Source organism: Bos indicus, chromosome 1, assembly GCF_029378745.1.
Source record: "Bos indicus isolate NIAB-ARS_2022 breed Sahiwal x Tharparkar chromosome 1, NIAB-ARS_B.indTharparkar_mat_pri_1.0, whole genome shotgun sequence".
NCBI lineage: Eukaryota > Metazoa > Chordata > Mammalia > Artiodactyla > Bovidae > Bos > Bos indicus.
Genome location: NC_091760.1, coordinates 57,279,501 through 57,296,350, shown reverse-complemented (window position 1 = coordinate 57,296,350; position 16,850 = coordinate 57,279,501). Strand labels below are relative to the sequence as shown.

The following is a 16,850-nucleotide window of genomic DNA, read 5'->3' as shown; positions in this document are numbered from 1 at the left end:
GTCTCAGACGGTAAAGCATCTGCCTACAACGCAGGAGATGTGGGTTTGATCCCTGGGTCGGGAAGATCTCCTGGAGAAGGAAATGGCAACCCGCTCCAGTACTCTTGCCTGGGAAATCCTATGGACAGAGGAGCCTGGTAGGCTACAGTCCATGGGGTCACAAAGAGTCGGACATGACTGAGTGACTTCACTTTCGTCATAGGGGACTGGAATGCAAAAGTAGGAAGTCAAGAGATACCTAGAGTAACAGGCCAGTTTGGCCTTGGAGTACAAAATGAAGCAGGGCAAAGGCTAACAGAGCTTTGCTAAGAGAACATACCGTTCATAGCAAACACTCTCTTCCAACAACACAAGAGATGACTCAACACTTGGACATCACCAAATGGTCAATACCGAAATCAGATTGATTATATTCTTTACAGCCAAAGATGGAGAAGCTCTATATAGTCAGCAAAAACAAGACTAGAAGCTGACTGTAGCTCAGATCATGAATTCCTTATTGCAAAATTCAGACTTAGTAGGGAAGAAAGTAGGGAAAACCACTAGACCATTCATGTGTGACCTAAATTAAATCCCTTATGATTATACAGTGGAAGTGACAAATAGATTCAAAGAATCTATTCAAAGAACTGTGGATGGAGGTTCGTAGCATTGTACAGGAGGAGGCTGTGATCAAAATTATCCCCAAGAAAAAGAAAGGCAAAAAGGCCAAATGTTTGTTTGAGGAGGACTTACAAATAACTGAGAAAAGAAGAGAAGTGAAAGGCAAAGGAGAAAAGAAAAGATATACCCATCTTTGCTATTCTGAGTTCCAAAGAATAGCAAGGAGAGATAAGAAAGCCTTCCTAAGTGACCATAAAGAAAGCTGAGCGCTGAAGAATTGATGGTTTTGAGCTGTGATACTGGAAAAGACATTTGAGAGTCCCTTGGACTACAAGGAGATCAAACCAGTCAATCCTAAAATAAGTCAGTCCTGAATATTCATTGGAAGGACTGATGCTGAAGCTGAAGGTCCAATCCTTTGGCCACCTGATATGAAGAGCCGACCCATTGGAAAAGACCCTGATGCTGGGCAAGATTGAAGGCAGGAGGAGAAGCAGACAAAAGAGAATGAGATGGATGGCATCACCAACTCTATGGACATGAATGTGAGAAAGCTCTGGGAGTTGGTGATGGACAGGGAAGTCTGACGTGCGGCAGTCCATGGGGTTGCAGAGTCAGATACAACTGAGCAACTGAACTGAACTGACTGATTATTGGTTATTGTTGTTAATTTCTTATGGTGCCTAATGTATAACTTTATCATAAGTAAGTATGTGTAGAAAAAAAACAGTATTTATAGGGTTCAGCACTATTCATGGTTTCAGGCATCCACTGAGGGTCTTGGAATCTATCCCCTAAGATAAGGTAGGAGCTATTCCATTTATCTATTTATTATGTACTAGATATCTTTGTAAAATTTATTTTGGACAAATCATTTGGTTGTCAAAAATAAGGCATTTGTAAAATGTTACTTTAAAGAGTGAAAGTGATTTCTGCTTTTGGGGATATTCTGTATGGGTTTCTGGGTCATGCTATGGACTGAATTGTCCCCCAGAACACAGAATGCTGAAGTCTTAACCTCAGTGTGATTGTGTTAGGAGAGAGGGGGTTTTATAGGTAATGAGGATTAAATTAGGTCGCATGGGTTAAGTCCTAAGAGATCAGTGGCCTTACAAGGATAGAAGAGAGATCCTCTTCCTTGCTTCCCCCTCCCCACAACCTGAGCATTCAGTGGGGGCAGTTGTCTGCAAGGCCGGAAGTGTTTCTCACCAGAAACTCCCTGTGCCTGCCCCCAGAACTGTGAGAAATAAGTATCTGTTGTGTGAACCATGGTCCACGGTATTTTGTTATGGCAGCCGAAACAGATTAAAGCAGTCATGGAGAGGTGGTTTTGTTCCAGAAATGCTCGAGAAAACACAAGTAAGTGTGGCCCGGACAGACCGCTTCCTTGAATACGTGTTTCCCATCTCTGTGTCTGTTGTGTGCAGCCCCTGTTTGAGGAATCCTGGCAGTGGGACAATGACATCCCACTGGGCTCTTTGGGCTTGCCAGCCATGACATGACGCACTGGGTTGTGCCACAGTACATTCTTTTTTAAAAGCTTCTTAAAATGTTTAAAGTGTCCAATAGGGTTTGTTAACTACAGGCATAGGGTTGTACAGCAGATCTTTAGAACTTACTTAACTTACATAAGTGAAATTTTTCCTTATGTTCTTAAGGTAGAATGAGAATTCTTTTGAATTCTCATACTTTATTTAATTGCATCATTGACTGTTGTCCTCAGACCTCTATAAGTGACCAGACCAGTGAATTTTAAGTGGCTCTTTTTGCAGTTATGTCCTTGACTGTCATTTCTTTTAACCTCGTACCACCAGAAAGCAAAGCTTCTACGTAAGTGGGAGACCTGCAAGGCTGTGCCTTCAAAATGAGGAAGGGGAATCTTATTAAAGTTATTTCAGGGACAGTGAGCTGATATGCATTAAAGAAAGAAAATCCATCTCAAGAAAGGAGGGAGCTAGTGAGCATGTAGATTTTTGTGGAGACGAGGAGGAACTCAGGTTAGTGTGGCTGGGAAGTGGCCTACTGCCAAACTACAGAGAGACTCTCCAGAATTACTGACATGCCACAAAACCACAGGCTTGGAGACAGCATTCTCACAAGGCAAGAGGTTGAGCATAAGGTCACCCAAAGGCAGAGGAAAATATTTACTTTACTATTTAGGGCTGTTTTCCTTTCTTTAAACAAACTGTCCCTCAATTCCATAGCCAGAGCTTTCTTCTGGCACCTCTGGTTTATGTGGATTTATTAGTGATTTTCTCAGGAAGGCACAGCATCACACAAAAGCTCTTAATCTTTTCACCAGGTAATGATTAATGTCATGTCACAACTTTGCAATATTGTAGCTGACCAGTTAGTAAATCAATGAGGGTTCTGTCATTACCTTATCTGTCAGAGATAATAATTATTTAATGCAGCATTTTCTTGATTACATCTGCCAGTTGTTCCTAGAAATTATATGCTGAGCTACTGTCTTTCTTGGGAAATATTTAAATATACTGCTCAAGTATATCATTTACGTGTATGTGCTAATGCCTGGAAAATCCCATGAACAGAGGAGCCTGGTGGGCTGCAGTCCATGGGGTCGCTAAGAGTCAGACACGACTGAGTGACTTCACTTTCACTTTTCACTTTCATGCACTGGAGAAGGAAATGGCAACCCACTCCAGTGTTCTTGCCTGGAGAATCCCAGGGACAAGGGGGCCTGGTAGGCTGCCGTCTATGGGGTCGCACAGAGTCAGACACGACTGAAGTGATTTAGCAGCAGCAGCAGCAACTAATAATTTTAACAGAAATCTAAACTCATTTTAGGAGTTGTTTGGTACTAGCAACAGAGCTGCAGGGAGGGCCCTCAGTGAAGAATTTGCTCATTACTGTATTATGAGAATTGCAATCATTGAATCCAGTAACTGGAAAATACCTTAGAGTTCGTAAATTGAATATTTGGAGCCTAGAGAGGGTAGAGACTTGTCCAGGCCTTTCTGGGTATTTAGAGCTTTTAAATTAGAGCAATAATCCAGGCAGATTCTGTCTCCTTATAACAGATACACATGCAAGATGCACATGTATTACTCAGGAATATGTTAAAACTCAGTTCTGATGGAGTGAAATGAAAAGTGTCAGTGGAAGTGGAGGTAGAAGACAGTCTCCTCTTTCTTTTGAGAAGAAGTAGCTAATGTCATTCACACAACGCCCTCACACTTGATTGCCTAAACATCCAACTCTGCTGAGAAAATTTATAAAGATCATTTGGGGATGGAACATCTGAGTGGGGGCAGGCACACTCTGAAGCTTGCCTCTTCCTAAGGTGTTAGCTTGGTATTCTCTGCTGCTGCTGCTGCTGCTAAGTCGCTTCAGTCGAGTCTGACTCTGTGCGATCCCATAGACGGCAGCCCACTAGGCTCCTCTGTCCCTGGGATTCTGCAGGCAAGAATACTAGAGTGGGTTGCCATATTCTCTAGAAACAGTTTAATCCACGATTTTGAACTGGTTCCCTAAGTCACAGGAAATAAATCACATTCTTGTTTGGCCTTGGTTTTTTTTCACTACGGCTATATATTAACATTGCTAGGGAAACCTTTAAAATCCCCAATGCCCAGACAGCTCAATTCAGACCAATGAAATCAGAATTTCTGGGCTGGGACCCAGACGCTGGCAATTTTTAAACTCCCCAGGTGATTCTAATGTTCAGCCAGGACTGAGAACTATTGAGTTAGGCATAAAATCAGGCCAAAGAAAAAAGGATTATTCATAAAATGTTCCTCCTACCAAGGAAGTAAAGCAGTGTTTGAGTTAACTACATTTAGCCCATTATTCTCAATTGTACTGGCACTGCCCTCAATCTGTGGGATTCATTTTTCTTCTATATATAGAAGGGTTATAAGGGTTGAAGGTTAAACCCTAATCTTCAATCACTAACTTGCATTACTTCCCCTCCCTAGGTTCTTTTTCTCAAGATGGAATGTGTTTTAAATGATTTCCCAGTCAACAATAATGATCATTTATTAACTGTTTAATACTTGCCTGGCCCTGTCTTCTGCACTTTGTATGCTAAATTTATTCCTCACGACAGAATTATGCACCCTCATTTTATATAGAGAGACTTTAGTCTCAGAGAACCTGTTAGATGCCAGAGTATACAGGAGAACAGCAGATCTGAACACATGCACCATGGTTTTTTCTATCCTGGCGTACCCTGTATTCTGGCAATAGCATGGCATTGTGGAAAAGGCCATCCATTCTCAATGAAGGCAGTATCACCCCTCAAGGGGATGAAAACTGGTTCTTAGTGGGGGCGGGTGAAAAAATTCATTCTTTCTATGTAAAAAATACAGATATACATGCAGTACATAATCAAGTATAATAGCTTATTTGTAGTATTAAATTTCATGGGAGAGAGAAGATTAGAAAAAAAATGTCTAGAAAGCTGTTTATGAGTATGGTAATGAACAAAAGGTTTAGAAACACTGGAATAGACAGACGACAAGAAAGTTCATGTGAAGAGTTTTCAGGGTATTCTTAAATAAGACACCCGGAACCAGGTGGCTGAAAAGCTCCAGGTGTATTTTCTGACTAGGAAGAGGTAGAGTGGCACCATCGCATCCCCTGAACTATACACTGCACTCCTAGTAATGCAGCCAAGCGCTCATTTACTTGTTCAGCAGATGCTTCACACTATTGGCTCATCTTTGATTCAAGAGAATTTCAATGGAATGGAGTAATGTAACATATAGAAATAAATGTAAAGACCTGTATTTTTTAAGTTCAAAAAAATTTTACAAAAGTATTAAAAAGAATCAAGGAAACAAAAAGTAAAGCAATAAACAAAATTTTGGAGGATGAATTAAGTCACACATCTTCTAATGAATACATGCATTCATGTATTCTGGGATTGATCCCTCAGAATCTCCCCCTCTCAAGATACTGCTTAGCCTAAAGTCAATTATCTTTGGAAACGGAAGGAAGAAATCTAAGATTTGTTAAGAAATACTTGTAAATTGGGTCTTCTGGTGGCTCAGACGGTTAAGAATCCACCTGCAATGCAGGAGACCTGGGTTCATTCGATCCCTAGGTTGGGAAGATCCCCTGGAGGAGGGCGTGGTAACCCCACTCCTGTATTCTTGCCTGGAGAATCCCCATGGACAGAGGAGTACATGCGGGCTGCAGTCCATAGTGTCACAAAGAGTCAGACACGACTGAGTGGCTAAGCACACACATGCGTGCACGCACGCACACACACACACACTTGTAAATTGAAACCTTTTGTTCTTTATCTCATTTTCTTTTAAAACAACGCTTCTAAAAAGGCTATTTACATGTTCATTATTGCAGATGAGAACATGAGTGTTCAGTGAGATGAACACTTTCAAATTCTACATGGGATACAAGGCAGAGTTGAGATAAAGTTCCTAATTTGTGGGATTTCAAAGCCCATCATTTCCTACACCCACATGACAGCTACTGGTTGTGGTGGGTGGGATGGTGTCTCATTTAGTTATCTTGAGTTCCCTGAAAATTGATTTGGGTGCCCGAGTCAGGGCTGACTGGCGGGTGAAGGGTGGTACCATCCCTGCCCTGTCTCAGGAGTTCTGGCATGGGTGGGGGATGGTCCCCAGGATGGCTCACTGGACTGGGGCTAAGAGGAATCCAAGGGGGTTGGTTAGAACAGAACCGGTCTCGGGATTGCAGAGAACCCATTAGTCACCACGTTGCATTCCATTCCATATTGGTCAGTGAGGGAGAGACATTCCGATCCTGACCAAAAGTTGAAGGACCACATAAATTTTCGCTGGTTGCCTGTTATTTCTGCTTTGCAGCTTAAAGGTGGACCTTTTGTTCACTGTGTTCTCCCGGATTCCACTTGCAGCTAACACATGCATCAAGGAATGGCTGCTCATTTCAAAATTAGAACAATGTCTATACAGCAACAAAGAACATACAGACATTTCTGCTTTTTTTCTTTTGTGCCTAGAGGTGAGTATACACCTTTTTGTGTAAAGTCTCCTACACAGTGTAGAGTTAAATCTTTCATCTCTTTAGGGCTTCTTGATACTACATATCTGCTTTATTTTGGTTTTGATTTTTATTTCCTTTTCCAGCGACATGTTGCCATTTTAACTATGATTGATTATCTTTTTGGGGGAGCAAGACGATAACTTTAACTTTTCTTGGAAAGACAGAAACCACATATCCCCATCACCCAGCTCCCTCATACTTCACTCCAACCCTTGGGCAAATTAAGTGTAAGGAAGGCTGCTTGATCCCGTTCATAGGGAAGAAGAGAGGAAAGTAAACTAGGAGTTAGAAGATGGAGGTTTTAGAGCTATGTCTATTTCCTTTGCCGTAAGACAATGGATGATGCTTGTCTCACTCTATTGTAACAATAAAGGCATGTAAAATAAGCTTTAGGAAGCTGTCACATATAACCCATCAGCAAGGACAAGCTGTGATTGCTGTTATTTTATTATTAACCAGATTAATAGACTTAACATCTGTCCTGAAGGATACATACCAAGCATTTCACAAGGTTATGGGTCATCTTGCCTTGTGCTAGCCTTGAAATAAATTAGACTTGAGAAAACAGGAAATGAATATTCTAAGGTATAACAGAATACATACAGAAGCACCATAGGGATATTGCTAGCTATTCTGGATCCTTGAGCAAGACCTGAGATACAAGGGCCTCTTGGGGGGTATCAAGAACAATGGAGAGAAAATGAGGACCCTCTTGGAAGGTGCTCTCCCTTCACTCTTTCTCTTCTCTGCTTTGTGCTACACTCCTCATAGGTCAGAGGGAGTCAGAATGCAGTCTCTGGTGAGGTAACCCCTTGATCCACATGGTTGTATGTAAATCCTGTGTTTATGGCACCCTAGAGAGAGTTGGTGGTGCTCTGCAATTTCCGGGGCTTTAGCTTGATAGACTGGTAAAAACCCTAGGTAGGAGCCATGAGTCTTGGTGTTAAGACTCAGAATTCCACTTACTAAATATTTGATCTTTAGCAAGTTAGTCAATCTCTCCATCTTGGTTTAGTTATTTTAAAAATTAAAAAAATTGAGGTATAATTTACATATTACAGTATTCAGCCTTTTTAAGCTATACAGTTAAATAGTTTTTAGTATACACACAGGGGAGAAGGTGATGGCACCCCACTCCAGTACTCTTGCCTGGAAAATCCCATGGACCGAGGAGCCTGGTAGGCTGCAGTCCATGGGGTCGCTAAGAGTCGGACATGACTGAGCAACTTCACTTTCACTTTTCACTTTCATGCATTGGAGAAGGAAATGGCAACCCACTCCAGTGCTCTTGCCTGGAGAACCCCAGGGACGGGGGAGCCTGATGGGCTGCCGTCTATGGGGTTGCACAGAGTTGGACACGACTGAAGCGACTTAGCAGCAGCAGCAGCAGTATACACACAGAGTTGTGCAACCATCAATACTTTCTAATTTCAGAACTTTTTAATCACAGGAAAAAAAAATCCCAAACACTCATACTCATAAGCAGTCACTCCCCATTCCTCCCTTCTCCCAGCCCCCAGCAACCACGAATCTACTTTCTGGTTCTATAGATTGCCTATTCTGGACATTTTATATAAATGGAATCATACAATATGTGGTCTTTTGCGTCTGGTTTCTTTTAAACTGCATAATGATTTGTAGTTTCATCCAAGTTGTAACATGTACTTCATTCCTTTTTATGGCCTGATAGCATCCGATTGTGGTTCTTTATTTAGTCACTCATTCATCCATCATCACTCACTTTGAGTGAACACCTACTGTGAACCATCTTTGTCCCAGGCTCTTGGCACATCGATTCATGTTTATTCATGTTTATTACATGAATAAATGAAGGCACACGTTGATTCATTTATACTGACAAATCATTGAGGTTAATGGATTATTTATGAGTGTTTTAATTTTGAGAAGTGTTTGTCTTTATAGGTAAAAGAAGAGCTGAGTTAGCCTTGTTAGAAGCATTGCTTCTAGAAGCTTCAGCCTTGTTAGAAGCATGCTGTTCTCTATTCTGTAGGATTTTTTCTTATTGTAATCATTTTGTTTTGAAAAACAGCATTATAAATTCATCTTTTTTTAATAATATGCAAAAATGAAAGAGTGAAAGACAGAATTCATGACCCACTCCATTGCCTAAAGGCCTGGGTTATTTAGCTATTTGAGCAAGCAGCACAATGTGGTTTTATGCATTTCCTAACACAATTGTACAATTGTGTGCAGGAAAAATTAAAAAAGCATTATCCTCTCTACATGATATTGACATTTCCAGTTGAGTTGGTTTTTGTTCTAAATCTGAAGAGCACAGGGCATGAAATAGGGTCTGAGGAGACCTGGGTTCTTATTTAGATTCTGCCTCTGGGGCCTTCTAGGAATTTAGGTAAGAAGAGGGAGGGGGGCGTACATTACTGGCCTGAGAACCATGCGGTAGTTGTACAAAGTCTCATACTCAGAGGGGCCCATGTTGACTTAATGCTTTGTTGTAGCTGTCTTGAAATTCTTAACCATTTTGAACAAGATGACTTATAAATTATGTACTTGGTCCTGGAAGGAAGGAACATTTGTTAAGGGTCTACTCTGTACTGCCCACTTAATCTGAACCTCCAGCCGTTGTTTTAAAAAATGTTTATTTTTAAAATGGGAGGACTAGATTTCATGTTCTTTTAAGGTCATCTCTATGTCTAAAATTCTCTAATTCCAAGTTATGTAAAATGTTCTAGTGAAGGTAGTGGTGTTTTGCCAACTATTTTTGTTTTTTTTTTAGAGATTCATCTTGATTGTTATGTTTTCCTGGAAATCTCCCTTAGTCCAGTGTAGTTTAGTAACTTTTCTCCTGTGCCCCATGCTCCCTTTGCATTAAGAGTTTTTGGAACAGATTTTATAGATTAAAGCCAACTTCTGTCTCTCCCCACTGCATTTCCTGCTCTTTAAAATCAGGTCAGTTCAGTCAGTCAGTTCAGTCGCTCAGTCGTGTCCGACTCTTTGCGACCCCATGAATCGCACTTTGTCATAATCACCTTGTAACTTACAAAATGCTACATATGCAAAGCTATGCCCGTAAATGTAGGTTAAATGAATGATTAGCTGAAAGACTAAGAATCCTATACAATTTTTGATTTTGAACTTAAATTTAGAAGCAACCTTAAAACCACTACTTTTACAGATTTCTGTAAAGAAACTGGGAAATGCTTCTTAAAATAAGCAAGATTAAAGAGTTCAGTAGCAGAAGTGAAAATCCAGACTTGCCAGTACATAATGTTATTAGAGATGGGGAACACTAAGGCAAATGCATAGCCCACAACAGTCACTGGCATACAGAAATTGAAGGTATATATAATGAGAAGCTAAGTCAAGACATTTTCCCAAGTAACTTCAATCTAAAACACTGTATCTTTAAACTGATATATGTATAATAAGAATCTAATAACAAAATAATACTAATTCATGATTAAAAGGTAATCAAAAGATTTAAAGGGTATAAAACTAAAAAGTTCTTTTTACCCCAAGCCACACTCTTATTTCCCAAAAATAGTCCCCAATGAGAGTTTCTTGAGTGTCCTTCCAGAAATGCTTTTTGAATAGTACATTATACAATCTTGTTTCTGTACAAATAGGACTGTATGTATACACAGTTCTTTTGCATTTTTATTTAATAATATTTCTTAGCCCTTCTCTCATATTGGTACTTGCTGTTGTTATTGTTCAGTTGGTAGGTCATGTCCGACTCTTTGTGACCCCATGGGCTGTAGCACCCCAAGTCTCCCTGGTCCTCACTATCTCCTGGAATTGGCCCAATATTAATACGTGTGGATTCTCTTTATTGCTTTTTAAGAGTGTATAGTGTTCCACTGGAGAAGGCAATGGCACCCCACTCCAGTACTCTTGCCTGGAAAATCCCATGGACGGAGGAGCCTGGAAGGCTGCAGTCCATGGGGTCGCTGAGGGTCGAACACGACTGAACAACTTCCCTTTCACTTTTCACTTTCATGCACTGGAGAAGGAAATGGCAACCCACTCCAGTGTTCTTGCCTGGAGAATCCCAGGGAAGGGGGAGCCTGGTGGGGGGGTCGCACAGAGTCGGACACGACTGAGGCGACTTAGCAGCAGCAGCAGTGTTCCACTTCATAGTTAGAACATAGCTGATTAAAACAATGCCTTCTGATGAAAACTTTTGTTGTTTTCAATTTGGGAGAATTACATAGAAGCATGGGCTTCCCAAGGTGGCTCAGTGGCAAAGAATCTGCCTGCCAATGCAGGAGATGAGGTTGGATCCCTGGGGCAGGAAGATCTCTTGGAGAAGGAAATGGCAACCCACTCCAGTATTCATGCCTGGAAAATCCCATGGACAAAAGGGCCTGATAGGCTATAGTGCACAGGGTCACAAAAGAGTCAGACATGACTTAACAACTAAACAGCAACAGCACAGAAGCAATATAAATATCTTCACATAGGAGTACATCCACAGATTAAATTCCCAGCAGTGAGATAGCTTGAAGTCTCTCTGATTTGATATGAAGGAAAATCCAATTCAGTTACCAACTTTGTAATATAATGTTTATAATGACTTAGAGACAATTACGGAGAAGGCAATGGCACCCCACTCCAGTACTCTTGCCTGGAAAATCCCATGGACGGAGGAGCCTGGTAGGCTCCAGTCCATGGGGTCGCTAAGAGTCAGGCACGACTGAGCGACTTCACTTTCACTTTTCACTTTCATGCATTGGAGAAGGAAATGGCAACCCACTCCAGTATTCTTGCCTGGAGAATCCCAGGGACAGAGGAGCCTGGTGGGCTGCCGTCTATGGGGTCGCACAGAGTCAGACACGACTGAAGCGACTTAGCAGCAGCAGCAGCAGAGACAATTACAAACATACTTGATTATTCTTGTCATGAAACTATTTTTAGGAACATTTCCCAGTTGGTATGAATTTCTTTCTTTAGAGTAATTCCTAACTTTCAAAAAAAATTTTTTTTCCGAAACAATCAGTCTGTATACTATTGAAGAGCAGCTGAAACTGTCTGCTTCATCAATGTGAAGAATGGGGACTGGAAGTGAAGCCTCGGTGAAAGGGGAAAGATTGTAGGATGTTCCCCAAGACTGATTCTTCTTAAAGTTGATTAAATGCAAAGATGAATATTTCTCAGTTTCTGCTTGAAATTAAATACATATTTATTTCTACATATCTTCCTATTATTTCAGCTTATAAATATATTTGCCAAATTTATAGTGGCTTCCAAAGCATCAAAAAAAAAAAAAAAAGAAAGGAAAAAAAAGTCACATATAGGAAGGATGACAATAGATACAGACTATAGTAAACATGGGCTTCCCTGGTGGCTCAGACAGTAAAGAATCTGTCTGCATTGCAGGAGACTAGGGTTTGATTCTTGATTCAGGAAGATCCCCTGGAGGAGGAAGTGGCAACCCACTCTAATATTCTTGCCTGGAGTATTCCATGGACAAGCCTGGTGAGCTACAGTCCATGGGTCGCAAAGAGTCAAAACTAAGGCATTTTTGCCTTTGTCTCATGACTGATTGTCTCATGTAATCCTGCACGTGGATTGAATTGCTTTCAAGAATGGTAGTTAACAGTAATATGAAACAGAAAGGCTGTAGCAATGGTTGGGTTGAGCCTGCTGTTAGCCAGTTTCTGAGCTGAGAATTAGGAGAGGGAGGGTCTCTTCAATAAGCCACAAATACTCTGTGTGTGTGTGTGTGTGTGTGTGCGTGTGTGTGTGCGTGTGCACACACACACGTGTATCTCCCTAAGTAGAACTTGAGCCACTCAGGGTTCTATATCCTTCTCTTTCATTCATTAATTTCTCGTGTGTCTACTATGCTAGGCACTAGTGATACTAGGTACATGGTCAGTACCAATATGTAGATAATGAGGAATTTTGAATGTGCCAAGAAGGACAATAAAGAGTATAAGGAGAGATGAAAACAGGGTCACACTTACACTGATTTTGAAATCAATAAAAGACATCTCTGAGGAAGTAGCATTTAGCTCAGACCTGAGGCAGAAGCAGAAGGTACACAGGAAAAGATTTCAGGCAGAGGGATAGACTAAGCCTGAGGTAGTGAAGAGCTAGGGAGAGTTTAAGAACAAAGAAACAAACAAAACCGTGTCCCGCATCTGGAGAAATGCAACAGGAATAAGGCTGGAAGGCTTACAAACCTTGTCCTTGATCATTGTTGTTGTATGGTCACTAAGTCATGTCCGACTCTTTGTGTCATAGACTGTAGCTCACCAGGCTTCTCTGTCTGTGGGATTTCCCAGGCAAGAAGACTGGAATGGGTTGCCATTCCCTTCTCTATGGGATTTTCCAAACTCAGGTTTTTTTATTTTTGTTTGTTTTTTTACCACTGAGTCACCTACCCTTCCCTGTCCTTGTTAGGACTTTTAATTTGAATATATCATTATTATTACTCTTTTATATCTTACTAATTAAGGCTGTAATATAATCTGATTTGTATTGTAAAAATTTCCCTCTGGCTGGTTTGTGGAAAATCAAGTTTGAAGAGAACAAGGGAGATTTGTTTATATTTGTTATAATAGAGCGCATAAGAATGGTGGCTTGAATTACGTGATAGTAAAGAGAGTTGGAGAGAAGTGGGTAAATTTTTGACATATTTCGAGGGTAAAATCGCCAGGACAATGTCATAACACCTCTGGAATTTTTTTTTTAACGTATCAGTTTATTTTGACTTTGCTATTCTAGAAGACTCTGGAAAGATGGAAAGCTATTTTTTTCTATTTCTCCTTAGGAAAACAGGATTTTGCTTATGACAACTAGGTAAACTGAGGCACCCTGAAGGATTATCCCAAAGGGAGAGAAGCTCCAAGGTTTGGTGGGGGAGTGTGTATGGAAAAGAGACTGGGATCTCCCAAGATTTGAAGATGTAAGGAGGTGAGTGATTTTATTAAGTGCATAGTTTATTTCAATTAGATACGGTGGGGGCCAAGCTCTGCTTTCATAGGGCTCACTGGAGATGGAAAGATCTTTGATGGAGGCCATTGTGGAGGCCAGTGTGAAAAGTCTCAACAAAAGGGCCCCAGCTCCAACTTTCCACAGAGTAACTAGAGGCAGCCGCATGCAAATGGACCCAAGCTTAGACCATGTGCTCTTTGGCGATGAACTAAATTTTCTAGTTAGATTTCCATCTCCTTTTCAGCCATTTCTATTCTCCTACCATCTTTGGAAGGGAAAGGGGCACTTAAACACTTCTGAGATGCAATTTCTCATGACTGGAGGATAGAGGCCTAAGCATGTTTATCTAATTGTAAAACAAATAAACACAAGTATGTCTATTCTTATTTAGGTACCTGATACTCTGGGCATTTTAAACAAAAACCAGACATTAGTTGTTACTGTTAATGATGATAGTGGTGGTCAGCAGGCAGGTTTTAGAGTAGTATTGGCAAATGCATCTGGAGAAAATATTACTGGAAAGGGGCTGTGGCTGGCGTAAACAAGGAAACAGCTGGGGAGCAGGTGGTTCTCTTCACATCTGGGAGCCACTAAACCCCGTGGTAATAGAGGCATTCCATATGGTTCTACCCCTTCCCCAGTGGGATTAGGCCCTGCTCCCCATCCCAGCTCTGGGCACTACTTAGGTAGGATTTCAGCAAATAGGCAGGCTTTGAGCAAAGATGACACTGGTGGAGAAGATGCCTCACCATTAGCGGATCAGGGACAGAGGTTCCTGCTTCATTCCATACAGCATGGCCTGGGTGAATCTAGTCCAATCACTTTAGCTTTACAGAATAATGCAGGATACAGTGAAATAGGTACTCATGTATTTTGTGGGAATATAAATTGTTTAATCTTTCTTGAGGGCAGATCTGATGATATCTCTGCATAATCTTAAAATGTGCATTTTTTCGCCTCTCTTCACTGTAAAAAAATTAATCATAATATTGACTCATTATGTATACATGGTCTTTTGTTTGTTTATTTATTTGTGATAAATCCTTAGAATGTATCACCCCAAACAAATGCTCAGATCTTGATGGTAACTGACACATAACCATAAGATCTCTGGATTTTATCCTCTGCTTCCTTCCTCTCTGAGGTAATCTGGATTACATATTCGTCATCATATAAATGCTTTCTCTTTTATATAGATATTTTTGGTAGCATTTGTATTTCTGAAATTTTAATTTTGGTGTATATGTACATATGTAAATGTGTATATTTAATCTTTACAAAATTATTTTTAATTTAATAATATATTGCTAAGATATGGATCATGTCACATGATAGTTTGATGAACTTCAGTTGGCTGATGAATTGTATCACATTGTATTCAGCACAGCTGATTCATACCCTCTCCTTTTTTAAAAAGATAATTTTACTTATTTATTTTTGCCTGTGCTGGGTCTTCGTCGCTGTGCAGGCTTCTCTCTAGTTGTGGCAAGCAGGAGCTACTCTCTAGCTGCTGCATGCAGGGCTTCTCATTGTGGCGGCTTCCCTTGTAGAGGAGCACACTTTCTAGGGTGTGCAATACTTATGACTCTCAGGAGCACCGACTCAGTATCTGTGGCACACGGGCTTAGTTGCTCCACAGCATGTGCGATCTTCCTGGATCAGGGATCAAACCTGTGCCTCCTGCACTGGCAGATGGATTCTTTACTACTGAGTCACCAGGGAAGCCCGTGTCCTCTCCTTTTGATAGGCATTTGGGCTGTGTTCAATTTTTGTTGGCTCAACCCAAACATTCCAGTAAAATATAGTCAAAAGGTACAAACAGGCATTTCAAAGAAGATAAATATATAGCTAACAGAAGTATGAAATAATATTTAACATCAACAGAGATCAGGAAATAAAGTGAAGGTGATGAAGTGCTAGTTGCTCAATTGTGTCTGACTCTTTGCAACGCATGAATTGTAGCCCACCAGGTTCCTCTGTTCATAGAATTTTCCAGGCAAGAATATTGGAGTAGCCATTCCCTTCTCCAGGGAATCTCCCCGACCAAGGGATTGAACCCAGGTCTCCTGCATTGCAGGTGGACTCTTTACCATCTGAGGCACCCAGGGAGCCCCAGGAAATGTAAATCATGATTTTAATAAAATAGTATTTTACAACCATTTGCTTGATAAGCATGAAAAAGTCTGATTGACAGTACCAGGTGTCAGAGAGGATGTGGATCCAGGGATCACTTATAGATTATTAGGGGAATTTGAGTTGGTGCAACAGTTTTGGGAACAGCTTTACATTATCTCATAAAGGAAAGTCTTCATCTATCCTATGACTAGGATGACTGATTATATATTGCCCAAACCAAGACACTTTTGAGAATAAAAAGGGGCACTAAAAGGATGAGTCCCTAGGTCAGCTGGAATTAACTGGGACTGCCTGGGAAAACTGAGCCTTACGGTCCTTTATCCAAGACTTGGAAAGTCCACTCCCAGGAGACACATGTTACATCTGCTGCATAGGAGTCCTGTATAGAATGTTCAGAGCAGGCTTCTTCATGTGAACAAAATCCTGTGCAGAGCCTTTCACTCAGCAATGCAATATCTAGGAACTTACTGTTCCTTGGAAGAAAAGCTATGACCAACTTGAAAGTGAAAGTGAAGTCTTGTCTGACTCCTTGTGACCCCATGGGTTGTAGCCCATAGACTTTTCCAGGCAAGAGTACTGGAGTCGGTTGCCATTTCCCTCTCCAAAGTAGATAACATATTAAAAAGCAGAGACATTACTTTGCCAACAAAGGTCCATCTAGTCAAAGGTATGGTTTTTCCAGTAGTCATGTATGGACGTGAGAGTTGGACTGTGAAGAAAGCTGAGCGCTGAAGAATTGATGCTTTTGAACTGTGGTGTTGGAGAAGACTCTTGAGAGTCCCTTGGACTGCAAGGAGATCCAACCAGTCCATCCTAAAGGAAATCAGTCCTGAATATTCATTGGAAGGACTGATGCTGAAGCTGGAACTCCAATACTTTGGCTACCTGATGTGAAGAACTGACTCCTTGGAAAAGACCCTGATGCTGGGAAAGATTGAAGGCAAAGGAGAAGGGGACAACAGAGGATGAGATGGTTGGATAGCATCACTGACTTGATGGATATGAATTTGAGCAAGCTATAGGAGTTGGTGACGGACAGGGAAGGCTGTCATGCTGTAGTCCATGGAGTTGCAAAGAGTTGGACACAACTGAGCAACTAAACTGAACTAAACAGAAGAACTTACTGTAAGGAGAGGTTACTAACAACAAATATTTATCTACTATGTCATTCATCAAAG

The 16,850-nt window shown here is 41.0% G+C and overlaps 1 protein-coding gene and 1 long non-coding RNA gene across 3 annotated transcripts in view; one reads left to right on the top strand and one right to left on the bottom strand.

The window, feature by feature from the left end:
- Nucleotides 1–16,850, bottom strand: part of PHLDB2 (pleckstrin homology like domain family B member 2) — a 198,862-nt gene that overhangs the window by 162,461 nt on the left and 19,551 nt on the right. The window lies entirely within an intron of this gene.
- Nucleotides 1–16,850, top strand: part of LOC139182687 (uncharacterized) — a 35,966-nt gene that overhangs the window by 7,632 nt on the left and 11,484 nt on the right. The window contains exon 2 of the long non-coding RNA XR_011566213.1: nucleotides 13,373–13,515. This is a non-coding gene — a long non-coding RNA (uncharacterized lncRNA). The remainder of the gene's footprint in view (nucleotides 1–13,372; nucleotides 13,516–16,850) is intronic.